The 16799-nt window shown below is 44.4% G+C and overlaps 1 protein-coding gene across 25 annotated transcripts in view; it reads right to left on the minus strand.

Moving 5' to 3' along the window:
- SYTL2 (synaptotagmin like 2) overlaps positions 1–12340 on the minus strand; it is a 131613-nt gene extending 119273 nt beyond the window's left edge. For 13 of the 25 annotated variants that reach the window (XM_051821084.2, XM_070076382.1, XM_051821075.2 and 10 more), the window contains exon 1: positions 12144–12340. The gene's annotated coding sequence lies outside the window, so the exon portion shown is untranslated. Of the gene's footprint in view, positions 1–10908; positions 11015–12143 lie in introns of those variants that run through there. The other 12 variants (XM_051821095.2, XM_051821104.2, XM_051821076.2 and 9 more) reach the window with 4 other exon arrangements.
- Positions 12341–16799: the final 4459 nt, after the last annotated feature.

The raw sequence follows: 16799 nt of genomic DNA on the forward strand, positions 1-16799 counted from the left end.
GTGAAGCTCTGGTTATATCTCAAACTGACCATCCAGGGGTCTTCAAAATATTCATAGAAAATGCATATTATGGAAAAATTATGTGTGGACTTCATATTTTTTGCACCAAAACAGACTTATCCTTTAATTCCATTTCCACATGAATTTTTTGAAGTACCCTTATATTACTCTAGGAAAGCTATTTAATTTTTCTGAATCAGTTTCCTCATATGTAAATTGATATTAGCATTTCTGTAATAGAGTTATTTTAATGTTAAATGTTATCATATGTGAAAGCATTCTAAAAACTGTAAAGCTCTATAGAAATATCATGTTAGAAAGTTTTGGGTTCTTTATTGTCATTCCTTTTGTCAGCTACAGCCTATGTGCTCCAACAAAACCTTAAGAAGTCTACATAGCTCTCCCAACCTGGCCATCCCGTTTTTGCCCACTCATCTATCTCATACCACATTTAATCCACAGTCACTGATCCCAAATTGGTTTTTTTTTTTTTTGAGCCTTTCTTTTCCCAGGTTACTTTCAAACAAAGGTGTCGTCATAGCTTCTGACACACTCAAAATTTGGCATTTTAAAGCCTGCCCTTTATTTCCAAAAGAAAATCTTTTGATTCACAGAAGAACAAAAAACCATGAAACTCGGGAGAATTTCAGCTCCTTCTCATACCCATAGACATACAATCTTAAGGCATGGGTTCCTGTCATGTAAGGACCAACAGCTTCTCAGTCTTTCACATTTCCAAAGTCTTAGCTTCAAAAAAGAGATTGGCTCTATATTTGTGACATTTTATGGTGTGTTGAAGGGATCTCCAAGCCCAGCCCAGCCCGGGTTTAATGATTCACTAAGAGGAGTCACAGGAGAAAACACAGTCATACTCACAACTATCTTTTATTACAGTGAAACAATACAAAGCAAAATCAGCAAAGGGAGAAGACACAGAAGGTTAAGTTTCGTGAAAACCAGGTATGAGCTTCCAAGGATGTGGATCACATAGGACAAGCTATGACAACATGCATGAAATGTCACCAAACCAAGGAATTCATTAGAGATTCAATGCCCAGAGTTTTTATTGAGTGCAGTCACATAAACACCCTCTGCCTGGTAAGTACCCAAATTCCAGACTCCCTCCCCTCCAAAGAAAAGCAAGTACTCAGCATAAATCATAACATTTGCATAATTCAGGTACAGTGAGCAACTCTTACTGTTGAGACAGGTGGGAACCCTCTTGAAATCCAAGTTCCCAGATGCCAACCAAGGGCTAGCTTACAAGCCAACCTTTATTATGATAATCAGTTACAGGGGTGCTATGTTCATTTTTAGCCACACACATGGAAACAAAACCCTAAATATCTGATGAATAACTTCCCACTTACCACAAAATTCCTATAGCCAATCAATGTATTAAAATACTTAGAAAGATAGTGAACTAACTCACTGTTTCAAAATATAGTCATTCAACACACTTGCACTGTGTCCACTGATGGGCTCTGGGCTCAGGATCAGTCCCTTCCCTCCAAGAACTTTGGGATCATGAGTACATAAAAAATGGTAAAACACAGTGGTGTGTGATGATAGCCATAAATATGTATAAACCAAACACTAAGCCAGTTAGAGAAAGGAAAGAAAACTTCCTGCTATGATAAACCAGGAAGACTTTGGAAAGAATTACCACAGAGCTGCAGTTTTAAGGACATGATCAGCCTGCTGCCTGCCTCTCTGGCCTCAGCTCCTGTCAGCTTAGCCTTGAACATCAAACTGTGCCCATCACACTATTTCCCACCCTTACTGTTTCTCTGATTCCCATTCATCCAGGTTTCCTCTCAAGTATCACCTCTTCCAGGAGGTCCTACCTTAGCACTATGATCTCCCTTCCCTCTGACCACCCTACCTCCCTCTTCTGCGTTCACATGTGACTATTAACATGATACTGTGTGGTAATTATTCACAATCTGTCTTTCCCACAGGACTTTAAAACAAGTTCTGCACACAATGAAAAACACAGCCTAAAACAAGTTCCAGCACACAATGAAAATAGTAAACACTCAGAGAGTGTTTGTTGAATGAATTAACTTGTCGCCAAGGCTGACATTCATCCTACAAGAGTATGTTCCTCTTATCAACAAATTTTCACTATTTAATAGTTTTGAAAGAATAACAACTAATTTTTAGTAAAGACAAACCAATCATACCATACTTACATACTAAACTAAACTTAAACACAGTACTTACACCCATAGGTGACAAAGCACACAGACACACCTCAAAAGAACTGACTACTTCATCAGAAGGTTTGGTCTCGAAGTAGAGAGACCAAACTAAAAGCTGTCAAAGGACTAATCTAAGGCCTGATAAACACAGTGAGGTGAACATAGGATTTTGCACACAAAAGGAAAAAACTTCAAAGGTCTAGTATGTAAGATGTAGCACGTAAGATGTAACATCTAGCATGTAAGAGGCTTTCAGGGATGCATGTTCCCATGTATGTCCCAGTGTGCTGAATATCAGCCCAAGACTTGCTGCTAAGAGGATAATTGTGGAGGAAGTCTTCCAGAGAAGGGAAAAGACAAACATATCTGCTTCTCACTTCCTCACACACCAAGCAAACACCTGTGCTCAGTTCCATGGAAGGGACACATCTGTTCCTAGCAGAATTTGACAGGTGGAGTCACATCTCTGTACCTTCGGCTCCCAGCCATCCATGAGTTCATGTCGGGAAACAGGTGCTTATCTTTCTATTTAGGCAACTCTAGTAACCAAGGTTAATCTCCAACACGGCTCTCCCCAAGGAACTAACTCTCTCTCTTTCTCTCTCTGCCTGTTTCTCTATTTATTTATTATTTATTATTTATTTATTTATGCCAGATTTTCCCTCTGGTCTCAATAAAGCAGACAACACTTCTGGAAAACAAAAACATAGGTCTATAAACACACAAACACACACTTATGCGTACTTGTGTCTGAACCTGAACACTTAAGGAGAAGGGCTACTCAGCTTCTCACAATTTCCCATAGATAATACTTGTACAATCTGAGCCTCCCTGCTCCTGTTGCCAATAAACTCAAACTGCTAACCACAGTACTACATAACTGCGCACAAGAAATTCTGCAAAGCACTAGAGAAATTCAGCATGCATTGGGTGCCAACTATTGCTAGAATCTTAAACTCAATACTTGAAATACAAAAAATGGGGCTTAAACATTCTTTCTGGGTTCAAGCTTCAATTATTTTGCCAAAAGCACACCTTGGTCCTTTATTTTTTTAAATACTTGTGATTTCTTTGAAAGTCAGAGTTACAGAGAAAGAGGGAGACACAGACAAAGATCTTCCATCCACTGAAGACCACAAAGACCATGGTTGGGTCAGGCCAAAGCCAGAAGCTAGGAACTTCTTCTGGATCTACCATGTGGATAAGAGGGGCCTCAGTTCTCTGTTATGATTTGGGAAAGCTGAAAAAGATGGCCCAAGTTCTTGGGCCCCTGCACCCACGTGGGAGACCTGGAGGAAGCTCCTAGATCCTGCGTCAGATCAGCCCAGTTCCGGCCACTGCAGCCATTTGGGGAGTGAACCAGCAGATGGAAGACTTTCTCTCTCTCTCTCTGTCTCTCTCTCTGCCTCTGCTTCTCTGTGACTCTGCATTTCAAATAAATACATAAATAAATCTTTAAAAAAATAGTATAATCTCTTACAAGATCCATGCCAAGCAATATATCTTAACACAAATTCAATAAGCATGAACATAACATCTCCTGCTCTAAAGAACCTCCACTTCATTAACATAGAACTGGGTAGTGGAAAGAGCCCAGGCTTTTTAGAGTCAAGGTCAGTCATTTGAGGTCAAATGTTGTCTTGCTGTTTATTGTATGACCTTGAGCAAGGCACTTAGCTCCTCTATATCTTACTTCCTGATCAGCAAAATGGATAATTATCATCTCATTCAGAGAGCTGCCCTACCAATTAGATGAGCAAAGGACTGACATATAATATATACTCAATATCTCACATTCTGTGTATTATCATGTTCTTGTTATTGTTATTGTTTGTAAAGGAAAAGAAAATTAGACCAGTTTTGCTCTTCCAAGTAAAGGACCATAGATGATGTGATCTACCTAATATAAATAGAACCAGTATTCAGCTTCTTAAGCACAACACTTCAGTTACTGTATTATAGTGAAGATCTGATTCTTTAAAAAGGCCACTAAATTGATGACTCATCAATTTGTAGTCTAGTGTCGTCTCCCGCCCCCAAAATATTTCCTGAAATATTCAAGCTTAATTCATTACTACTATCTCTATATAACAAAATTTCCTAAATTTTTGCAACAAACCCATTTTCAAGTACTATTCTGTGTGGCCAAACACTGACCAAGAGGCATGTATTGTGGAGCACCAGGTTAAGCTGCCACTTGGAATGCCTGCATCCTATATCAGAGTGACAGTTTGAGTCCCAGCTACTCCACTTCCAATCCTGCTCTCTGCTAATGCTCCTGAAAAGCAGATGATGACCCAAGTGCTGAATCCCTGGCACCCACATGGGAGACCAGAATGGAGTTCCTGGTTCCTGGCTTCAGCCTGGCCCAGCCCTGGCTTTTGTAACCATAAGGGAAGGAAATCAGTTTGCTTCCTGATAACGTGAGCAATGGAGCAGAATGTAATTAGGGTACACTGGATTATCTTTTTTTTATTTTATTTTTTGACAGGCAGAGTGGACAGTGAGAGAGAGAGACAAGGAGAAAGGTCTTCCTTTTACCATCGGTTCACCCTCCAATGGCTGCTGCAGCCGGTGCGCTGCGGCTGGCACACCACGCTGATCCAAAGGCAGGAGCCAGGTGCTTCTCCTGGTCTCCCATGAGGGTGCAGGGCCCAAGCACTTGGGCCATCCTCCACTGCACTCCCGGGCCACAGCAGAGAGCTGGCCTGGAAGAGGGGCAACCAGGAAAGAATCCGGTGCCCCGACCAGGACTAGAACCCGGTGTGCCGGCACCGCAAGGTGGAGGATTAGCCTAGTGAGCCGCGGCGCCAGCCCATTGGATTATCTTTTGATGACCCAGAACATGAGCTGTGGAATCAGACTGCTTGAGTTCAAATCTCTGCACCTCTTATTAGCTGTGTAACTTATCTGTGTCTCAATTTCTTCACAACAAGATAGTTATAATAATAGTACCAAAGAGACAGGCATTTGTTGCAGCAGTTAAATCGCCACTTGGGATGCCCAAATCTCATATCAGAGTGCCTGCTTCAAGTCCAGGCTCCTCCACTCCTGATCTACTTTCCTGCTAATGTGCACTCTAGGAGGCAGCAGGTGATGCCTCAAGTACTTGAATCCCTTCTACCCACATGGGAGATCCAGAATGAGTTCTGGGCCCCTGCTGGTTTCAGCTTTGTTCAGTGTGACTATTGCAGACATTTAGAGGGTGAACCAGTAGGTGGGGAGATCTCTTTCTGTATCTCTCTCTCTCTCTCTCTTTCAAATTAAAAGAAAAATGAAAAAGTACTAAAAATAATATTAATAGATTATTGTAAGGGGTAAATAAATTGATAAAGGTAGTATTTGAAATAGTGTCTGGTATATAATATGCACTCTATATATGTCAGATGCCATTATTTCTTTGCCTGATAGGGTTGAAAAAAGCAGTCTGAGGCAATCAGATCTGACACATGCAGTATGTTACATTAGCACCAAAGACATACCAGATTAGGCAAGATACTTTTAAAACAACTGAGAAAGATGAGCCCCACATAGCCAATTATTATCCTAGGTGCCATGATTGCAGTACACCTATAACATTTTCAGGTTGAATGCCTGTGGTTTCAACCATTCATAAGTTACCTTGAATATATGTCACCTAGAAACTAGTTGAATTAGAAATGGCACTAGATAGAAGGTGGTGAGTGCTTGGCTGCTGAATCTTTGGTCAAGCACCCCACAACAGCATCTCGAGTTTTCGCTCATTCTCATTAAATATATGGCCTCATTCGAGACTCTGAACATCCTCGTGAGGCAGATATGATCATCCCCAATCTTCAAAAACAGAGAGATGATTACAGGGTATGAAAATAGTCACAGACTTGGGGCTAGCAATGGTCTAAGGATGTATCCCTGAATATCTCCCAAGATGGTAGAACTCAAACAATATGCATTCTAAAAAGAATCAAATTGAAAACCCAGGCCCTTTACTTCAAAAACTCAAATTTCTAGTCTAAAACCAACAGTGATGAAGAACCTTTCCCCCAAAGAATCTAACATGCCACAGGGCAGTCTTACTCCACTAACAGAGGAGGCAGGAATGGTCAGGGCACAGCTCTGACTCAGCAATTCAGTTTGGCCTGGGATCCAGCTCATGCTCTAAGCCTCACAGCCCTGTGTTTTAGTCAAGTGACTCAACCAGTGGCAGAAGAGCCAGGCGCCTGTGGCCGTGAGTAATGGTAGCACAAAACACATCTGTCTGATCAGAAACTGATGGCGTCAGTTCTGTCAAGACTTACAGTAAAACAATGCTTCTGCAAGGGGAAACAAACATCTATTCACCCAGAAGTCAAGTGATGCCTTTCTTCTTCCCTCTAAATCAGAATGCAAATTTGTGGAATTGTTTGCTAGTCTTATATATCCCTTCCCCCAAAGGTTTCTTGATATATTTATAAAGATGACTTATTAAGGATTAAACCAAATATATTTATACATGTAGCTACAAAGTCCAGAAAGTATGAAATTAGAAAATGCTTTTATCTTGGCCTTCTTTTCTCTCAATCATCAAAGTGATAGGGATGCAAATATGTAAAGAAGTCACCAGAACCAGCACAGAAACACTGTACCACACTTTAGCCAAGACCTCTTTCCAGAAGAGTGATTTTTTTCATTTTATTATTTAACATACTTTACTAAGCTATCATTGAGTGCCAAGAACTGTGCCAGGCTATATGCACACAGAATTGAACACACAGTATAAGACCCCAGGGGCTCAGTCTTTTCCCAGATTGGTCTTTTCATCTCCTTTCTATTCCAACCTTAGCTGCCTTCCTTCTCTCCTCCCTTGTTTCCTCCTATTATTCTCTCCAGCTCTGAGCCACTCAAGAGTAAGGTCAGATGCTTGTGCCACATTCTGAAAAACCTTAGCACAGGGCCAAAGTACCCAATAGACACTAAGGAAAATTACTATAGTTAGTGACTTAAGAATTATTTGGGGGCTGGTGTTGTGGTGCAGTGGGTTAAGCCACCACCTTTGATGGCAGCATCCCATATGGGCACAGGTTCAAATCTCAGCTGCTCCACTTCTGATCCAGTTGCCTGCTATTGTGCCTTGGAAAGCAGTGGAAGATGGCCCAAGTACTTGGGTCCAAGGCCACCCACATGGGAGACCCAGAAGAAGCTTCCAGCTCCTGCCTTCAGCCTGGCCAGTCTCAGCCATTGTGGTCATGTGGGGAGGGAACCAGTGGATGGAAGATTTCTCTCTCTCTCTTCCCCCTCAAATGTAAATAAATCTTTATAAAAATGAGAATCCAGTATTTAATGAAACAAATAGGCCTTATTATCATAAAAATCACACTTTTATTTTTGCCAACCTACTTTCTCCAAAATAGCTTAAAAGCAGTTCTCTCATCCTGACAGTCTCTGGAGATTTTAGCTCAATAAATAAATGAATAAAAACAACTCTCATCTCAATGATCTAGGGCATCACATGTTCTGCATGACGGTAGTCAGAGAGATCCTCAAAAAATCATGAGGGGCCACCAGTAAGCTCAAAGCAACAGAAGTAGGAACACATTCTGACACCTGAGTCATCTGCATGCGGTAGTCCTCTACCAGGCTTCTATTTGAGCAGACATTAATGGAAAATAACCCAGAATCAGCTTTTAAGACTGGAAAGAACCTTATCTGATCCATCTCCCTAACTTTAAGATAAAAGAAACCAAAGCTCAGGGAGAGGGTGTAACTAAACCCAGATTGCTCAGCTTGTCTTTGACAGATGCAAGGGAAGTCATGCCACCTGCCTCCCATTGCAGTGCCCATTTGTCTCCCCAGAGCTGCCAAGGGCAGGGTAAATGCCTGAATGCAGCCCTTGAGGCAATGGCTACAGGCACTCCCAAGCACTCCACCCCACCACAGGCAGACTTCCTTTCCAGTTGCTATTATGGCTTCCTCCTAGCATGCCTCTGCCTTAAAACTATTTAAGACAGCTCTCAGGAGCTCTGGAATTCCCTGTGCAAATGAATAACCCCCGAAAGGCACGCTTGCCTTTCTTCTGTAAAATGGGACTATCTTCAATCCTTTTCTTGTGTCAGAATTCTGAGGAAGAGCTGAAGAAGGTATTAGCCACCAAGGAATCCCACATTCTTTGATAAAATCTAGAGAAAGATTACAATCGAATATTTACAGAACAGCTAACTGCTAATGTTAAGCCAAGTGTTGGATTTCAGCATTTTATAAAGAGTGAATATGATTTTGATCTTTCTATAACTTTTTTTAATAGAGGTAACAAACAATAACAACTGACACTTGATCCCCTTAGTGACTCTGTCAGGGGAAGGAAAGGAATCACCTGTCTTGTTCAAGGTCATAGACTTAATAAAACACACACTGGAGCAATGACCTTATAGAAGGCCTTCTCCACTTCATGGTGTAAATTAGCTTTTGAATTTTATGCTCAAACTGTGCACAAGGGGCTGGCATTGTGGTGTAAGGGGTTAAGCAACTGTCTGAAATTCTGGCATCCCATTTGGGTGCTGGTTCGAGTCTGGGTTGCTCCACTTCAAATCCAGCTCCCTGTTAATGTGCCCAGAGAAAGCAGAGGAGGAGGTCCAAGTTTGTGGGCCCCTGCACTCACAAGGGAAATCCCGATAAAGCTCTTAGCTCCCAGCTTTGGCCTGGCCCAGCGCTGGCTATTGCAGCCATTTGGAGAGTGAACCAGAGGATGGAAGTTCTAGCTCTTCCTCTCTGTAACACTTCCTTTCAAGTAAACTAAATTGTGCATAACAATACTGAAGATCTACCTTTTCTGCTACATGTGAGACATTGAACTAAGAGTGTAGTTTGAACCTGTAAATTCAGCAACAGCCCCCACATCCCTGTTTCTCTCTGCTGGAAACTAAGTGACACAGGGGAATAACAGGGTAAACGGGTTCACAAGCAACTTATTTTCTACATTAGTTCAAAAACAATCTGAAATGGCTTTTAGCTTGGAAAATTCCTTCAAAACTAAGGCTTGCATTCATTTTTCCTTTCACTGTGATTATTAACTCACATGGATGCAGAGAAAATATTTGGAAGGCTATATCCCAAGTTTGCATTACCTTTTTCTGATATAGTTGCCTCTATTTTACTTATTATTATCAATCTGTATTTTTATGTGTAATGAACATGTAGAGTTCTGATAATAAGAAAACAAAGTGTATTTTTATTTTTTAAATATATTCTTCATTCTGAACAATGGAAAAATTGATTGTTTCCCCCAAGGAGTTTAGAAACTATTTCTGTGAACCAAAAAAATGCAGAGTACTCCCAGCCATCAGACCAGAATCTCTGCCCTGCTTCTACATCTGGGTACTCCCTGCTCCCAAGAAGATAAAACAATGTGTCAGGACACCAATTTTACTGAAGTATTTTGGGGAAAAACATATTTCATATTTAAATCAAGTCCATGTATCATGAAATTAAATGAAAAAACATTGCTCAAGTTCTTAAAACAATTTTCAAGTCTGCTGAAGCCAACCTGAATGCCCACTCCCAAGAGCACTTATTCATCTTCTTTCTCATTAGAGGCCCTTCTATGGAGAAATCTAGGAAGCCCTAAAGGAAACAGTACCATCTTATCTTTCTCCTATTCGGAGAAAGCAACAACTTCATGGAAACCAAGTCACTTTTCCTGCTGGTTGAAAAAGCCAAATTTGATCAGCACCGCGCTGATCCGAAGGCAGGAGCCAGGTGCTTCTCCTGGTCTCCCATGGGGTGCAGGGCCCAAGCACTTGGGCCATCCTCCACTGCACTCCCAGGCCACAGCAGAGAGCTGGCCTGGAAGAGGGGCAACCAGGACAGAATCTGGTGCCCCAACTGGGACTAGAACCTGGTGTGCCGGTGCTGCAGGCGGAGGATTAGCCTATTGAGCCGTGGCGCCAGCCCCAAATTTTCTTAATCTACTACATCTTTAAAAATTCTTTGTAGAGCAGGTGGCAGCAAATGAATCACCAGGGAACTCTGGAAGGCTGCACAGGCACAGCTTACTCTAGCTCCCTGACCCTAGGCAGGTAACTGCCCAGCCTGCTGTCCTAAGTTTTGGGGACGGTAGGGCCTGGGCTGCCTCACATTTCTACTGGGTAGCAGACTACTCTGCACAAGGTGTGAATTCATTCATTCCACAAATGTTTATTGAGCCAAGCCTGCAAAAGGCCTCTTAAGGGACAGTGGGACCATTCACAAGCCAACGGTAAGGTCTAACGGATCAGATGCGGACAATCAATCTTTCATTTAGACCCTAAACCACTTCTAGGATAAAGCAAACAGTACCCCCTGCCTCGCCCACGCACTAGCAGCTGGGCGGGATCAGGTAAGTCTTCTGGAATAGCACTGCTACTGAGCAGGGCTAAAGCAGCCACTGACTCGCTGTGGAGTAACTGAAACTCCTGCATCATAAATGACATAACACTTCTAAGATGCTTTAACAGTGCTCGGGACCCATGACAGCTCAATAATATTAGTCATGTTTTGCTGTTTTATTCCAGCTCACCCTTTACTGGGTGAGCACAAAGAAAGTGGAAGGAACATAGATTTTAGAATTGGAAAGCCTGGATTTGAAACCCAGCTATGCATCTTCCTAGCTATGTGCTAAAAATGATCCTCCCAAGCCTCAGCTTCTCATGTGTAAAACACGGTGCAGTACACCATCTCCCTCAGGTGGCTTTGTGAGAACAGAGAACAGTACCTGGCCCCTAGGAAGCTCCCAGTAAGAGTCAGCCTTGCCCTGCCCTCTTGCCTGCACCTTCTCATCTCCTTCCTGGTTTCTCTTGATGATTTCAGCTGGAACCACACTAAGGGTGAGGAGGGGCAGAAGAATCCCAGAGGTGAGGGAAGGAGGAGGAAGGAGGAGGGAGAAGGAGGGAGGAGGAGGGAGGAGGAGGGGAAGAGAAGGAAAAGGAACTTCTGAGGAGCCCTCCAGGAGAAACTCTTCAAAGTCCACAGCTCCATTCGGCCACTCTCCTGCCTCCCAGCGACAGGGGCCACCATCATAGCTGGGATGGCTGCCAAGAAGGGGACAGGAAGCTGGACAGCAGTTTTGAATCCATTCCACCTTCCAGAGTTTGTCCATAGCCTCACGGGACTTGCTCTGCACACCCTGCCAGGCTGTATGGGTCAGCAGTTGACCGGCAATTCAGGCTGTGTTCTACCACGACTTTCACTCCAATCCCCGGCCCAAAGCCCAGGAGGCGGCTGGTCCCAAAGCAGCGCTAAACGCAGATAAGGACTTTTCATGAAGGCAGGAAGAGGAGCCCCCTCAGAGTCGATGGGGAGGAGAAAGGGACCGGCTTTAGAGTCCCTGAGTCAGTTGGTTTTCCACTCTGAAAGACGCCCAGCTCGCAGCCGGACGAGGTCTGGGTAGAGGAAGGGGATTCCAGGACAGATCCCAGATCCGCTTGTTTTCAAAGGAGACGTCTTCAGCGCCTTACCCGTCCTTCCCAACACCCCACCTGGAAATTGGTACTGATGCCCTACCGTTCTTCACCTGAGCAATCTGGAGGCGGTTAATTCCGCAGCCAGGTCGTGCCCCAAGCCAGCCCCAAGCCTAGGGTCAGTCTTGAAAAGCCCCCAGAAAACGCCACAGCCCAGAAAAACTTCCCTAACCTCGCCTCCCCAAGCTGCCTGAGACTCTTGAACAGGTGGGAAACTGAGGAAAGGAGCATGTCGGGTGCCAAAACTCAGTTGACATTTTAGAATTCAGACGACTAATGGGCCTCGTTCTACTTCGACCCGTTCATGTAACGGAAGAGGAAAGACAGACCAGAGAAGGAAATAAAGTTGCCCGAGGTAGCACAGCAAATGGGCAGAGAAGGCGAGACTAGGACCCAGGTGCGCTCCTTTGAACACCGGCCTCGCGGAGTGCCTCGTCTCCTCACCGCCAGCCCCCAGTCCAAACCCGGCAGCCCAGGAGCGACGCCTTACCTTCCTCCGGGCTGGGCACTGCGAGCCTCCTCTCTGGCGGCGGGACGCTGGCGGCTCGGCGCTGCTGGCTGAGTGGCTCGCTCGCTCGCCAGCTGCAGACCCAGGGGCCGCCCAGCAGCTGTCAGCGCTGCGCGGCGGGTGCAGGCTCCCCCGGCTGGCCGCAGGCTGCCGGCGGTGGGCGGGGCCGTGCCCACCGCATCGGCCAATAGCGCCGCGCCCCGCCGCGCCGCGCCCCGCCCCGCCCCGCCCCGCCCCAGCGCCCTGGTCCGCGTTTCCTTCTTTTGCTCTCACAAGGCTTCTTTCTCGAGTGTACCTTGCCCCAGAAACAACCTGTTTGCTGCTCCAAGAAAGAAAGCGACAGCGTTGAGGGGGCAGTTGCTTGAACCATCGGGATGTCGACTTCCTCACGTGTAAGATACAAATGTCTCACAGGTGTTGAGAGGATTAAATGAAGTGATGCTTCGACGGCCCTAATGCAGTCATTGCTGGATAAATGGTTAGCGCTGTGCGTGCTGCCGCAGCCTCCGATGGGTGCGCCCAGACCGTGGGCACGCTCCCGGAAGGCGTTGGTCGCTGGGGAGGCAGGCACCCCCACTAACACAATATTGGACCCCGACCAATGTGACCAAGTAAACAAAGATGTGGCTAGTCCCCCACACTTCTAAACCTTATGGCCTTCTCCTTTCTCGTCCACTCCTGGACTAGCGTTGTGTATCCAACTAGAGTGGCCCCGGGGCTGTCGTTGGTTCTTCCAAAAGTACAAACTTACAATGCTGCCTCCCCCCACCCCCAAGAGCTTCAAGAAGGGCTGCTGGCCTGGCTTGCAGGTCCTCCTGGCACCGTGTGAAGGTGTGCGTTCTGGCTTTCCCCCAGCCTCTGAGAATCTGGCATGCCTCTGTCCTGGGAAAGCATTTGGTAGGCAAGAGAGAAGAAGCCACTCGCCTCATCTTTGAAGAGACAACGAAATATTGTGGACAGATACACACACATACACACACACACACGGAGGAGGACAATTATGAACGAGATGCCTGTATAGGTCATGGCCGTTGCACCAAGTGTGTGACAGTGAGGCAGAGTTGAAGCTCAGGAGGCAGTAGACAGACGTTAGAGGAATAGGCGTACCTGTGTGGCAGAAGGAGGTGGGCTGCTGGTAAATGATTTTTGAGGCGGGCATGACCTCAGGTGCTTTTGGTGCCTCACTTTCAATTGTTGGTTGCACCTGCTGTGGTTAGCGTCTTCTTGCCCTCTCTAGCCCTGGAGGGCAGACTCTGGGTCTTGCTCACCTGTGAGTGCCTTGCATCACCTGGCATAGAGCTTTGAAGGAACTCAATGCTTTCTACTCCCAGGATGCTCCTCCCCTGGGAAAAAACAGCAACACACCTAAATGCTAGGGAAGTCTCAGCATCCTCCCTTCAGGCTCTGGGGCAGGCAGGTAGTGGGGAAATTTTGAGGCAGGGTCTTATGGGAGCCTTGACCTCATTCAAGATCTTGTATCACTCAGAGATCAAAAGCTAGAGTTCTGTTGTCAAATGCCAAGGTCCAAACACTGGCCCAACATTGACCTAAGGTTCTAATAGGGCCTTAAGCCAATTACTCAACCTCTCTGCCTCTGTCTACTCATTTGTTAAAGAGACAATAGCTATGCTACTCTCCCAGGCCTACTGTGAAGGCTGAAATGAGAAAATACACATGTCCAGCTCCACAGCTTCACATAGCAAATGCTGAATAAGCCTCGGTTAACACGACAATAGCAGTGGCATGCTCGACTTGATCTTTCAGACACTGCAACACTTCAAAATGCTTTGCATATAAGTGACACTTCACAGAATTCTATGCTAATAATGAAGAGAAAGGCAAGACAGTAGGGATAGTGCAGTGCAAGGTTGAACATCCAAACTTTGGTGCATGTCCAGGCTCCACCATTGGACAAGGTGGGTGACTTTAGATAATCATCTAACCTCTGTTAGGGACTGATCTGTAAAATAGTAGTAGTACTAGTACCTGTCCCATGCAAAGGATAGTAGGCTGCAGCACACTGGTCCAAGGTAACATCAAAATTAATGTTGTCTAATAGTGTGACAATGCTTGAAAGAGAGTTCTTACAGATTGGGGAAAGGGACAAGTATCCAAACAGTAATGGATTGGGAAGAGGAAGTATAATACTGGGGGTGGGGGAGAGCTAAATCTAAATGTACTAGGTTGGGACTGGTTGATATGGATCTGTGAAAAACGACTGGGATAGGAGAAGTGAGCTTAGAAATCTGCAGGGGGAGCACAAACCTGAAGGCGTTTTCTAGTTGAGTGTGAGTTACTTAAATATGGATGCCCTGTCTGCACAAAGATAAAATTCTTGCAGCACTACAGAGGAGAAATAAAACAGAGTATTGTTTGCAGAATTGCCTTTGACCACTCTCTGAGGTGTCTTCCTGGGATGGTAGAATGCTATAGGCAGTGGCTTTCAAGTATCTGGGATTTAATCCCCTAACACATACAGTTGTGACTTTGTGGAGTCCCAGCACATTGTTACATTGCTTAGTTTTGTCAACTAGTTAGTAGGTCAATATTTATTGGTAGAATAGACTAGGTGTGGTTTCTTCAGGCTTAAAATATCCTCTCCTTTATTTCTGATCCAAAGAATCCTCATTCATTAAGGCCTGGGACAAATGTCACAGATTCTGCTCTCCTAGATTGAATACATTAATCCTTGTAACATTTCCCATTCCCATGGGCTATCCCTCAAGCATTTTCTTAGCACTGATTTTCATTAGGTCTTCAAGTTGTCACAGGGTCTGCCACTCCCTGCTAGTTTTATTTTTTTTTTAAGATTTATTTTATTTATATAAAAGACAGAGTTACAGAGAGAGGTAGAGACGGAGAGATAGTCTTCCATCCTCTGGTTCACTCCCCAGATGGCCACAACAGCCGGAGCTGTGCCAATCCGAAGCCAAGAGCCAGGAGCTTCCTCTGTGTCTCCCATGCGGGTGCAGGGGCCCAAAGACTTGGGCCATCTTCCACTGCTTTCCCAGGCCATAGCAGTGAGCTGGATTGGAAGAAGAGCAGCCGGGACTAGAACTGGCACCCACATGGGATGCCGGCACTTCAGGCCAGGGCTTTAACCCGCTGCACCACAGCACTGGCCCCAACTCCCTGCTAGTTTTAAAGCTCATCCACTTCAGGACCTCTGCTTTCTCTTGTATTTTTCCTCACCATATCCATTCTTTCTCCTCCCTCATCTTTACTCCAAAGACTTGTTCAGCATAGGCACTCAGTAAATGCACATTAAACAGCATTCATAGGCAGGTCTCTCATAATAGATGTTGTACAGGAAGAAGCACTTTTGCCACCACAGAAAAGTAAGAGAAGTTTCCTTTTAAAGACATGACTTTGTCTTTATGCTATGTGCATTTATAACTTCTTAGCCACCAAAAATTGTAGATATTGCTGAAATGTTACATAATTACATCTGGTGTGGTAATGTGGTTTGGATGACTTATAGCAGTAGGTATCAGATGCACAGCATTTAGAATACAATTTTGTTGTGGTACTGGATCACCAAAGTAAGAATTTGGTTTTCTAAATAATTTGTAAATATGGAATATCTTTTTAACTTTTGGAGGTACAAAACCTTGGCCTTAAATCAAATTGTGCTAGCAATCTCTCCACAGTCTTTAATAATGACTTTCATTTCTACAGGGTTTTGTATTTTTCAAAGAGCTTTCTCTTTGATTATCTTGTTTGATCTTCACATCAACCCTGTGATGTGGAAAGAGCTGCTATGAGTATCTGCATTTTACAGATGAAGATAGGAGGGAATTCGGAGGATAAGGCCCTTAAATTCAGGTCAAACGGCAAACTAGCAACCAAGTTAGACTTGGAACCCAGGAATCTAGTATACCAGAGAGTTTTCTGATATTCATGAACATCGTGGTGTTATTATTTATAATCTTTATATGCCAAGATCTTGTACAGGCACGAATCTTATGTTCAAGTGCCTAAATTCCCCATAGAGTTCCTTTAAAAAGTAGAGAAAAACCTCTGCAGTGATCCCCTCTCTCAGATAGGTGTGGATCTGTATAATAATCATTATTTACTATTTCAGTGCTTTTCATCTGGCATGTCAATGTGCATTCCAGCAGTAATTTACTTTAAAAAAAAAAAACTTGAAGTTTACTCCATCAGTGTTTTGAACTTTTCTTATTATAATGTTTAAAGGAAAAAATAAATGTTACTTCAAAACAATAAAAGATCTTCACTTATATGAGGTAACTACAATAGTCAAATACAAGGAGGAAACAGAACAGTGGCCGCCAGAGGCTAGGGAGAGTGGGTACTGGGGAATTGTTTAATGAGTACAGAGTGTCAATGCGGGATGATGAAAAAGCTCTGGCGATGGATTCTGGTGATGGTTACATAACAATGTGAATATACTTAATGCCACACAACTGTGCATTAAAAACTGCTTAGGGGGCCGGCACTGTGGCGCAGCGGGTTAAAGTCCTGGCCTGAAGCACCAGCATCCCATATGGGCGCTGGTTCTAGTCCCAGCTGCTCCTCTTCCAATCCAGCTCTCTGCTATGGCCTGGGAAAACAGTGGAAGATGGCCCAAGTCTTTGGGCCCCTGCACCCACATGGGAGACCCAGAAGAAGCTCCTG

The sequence above is a fragment of the Oryctolagus cuniculus genome, chromosome 1 (assembly GCF_964237555.1).
Source record: "Oryctolagus cuniculus chromosome 1, mOryCun1.1, whole genome shotgun sequence".
NCBI lineage: Eukaryota > Metazoa > Chordata > Mammalia > Lagomorpha > Leporidae > Oryctolagus > Oryctolagus cuniculus.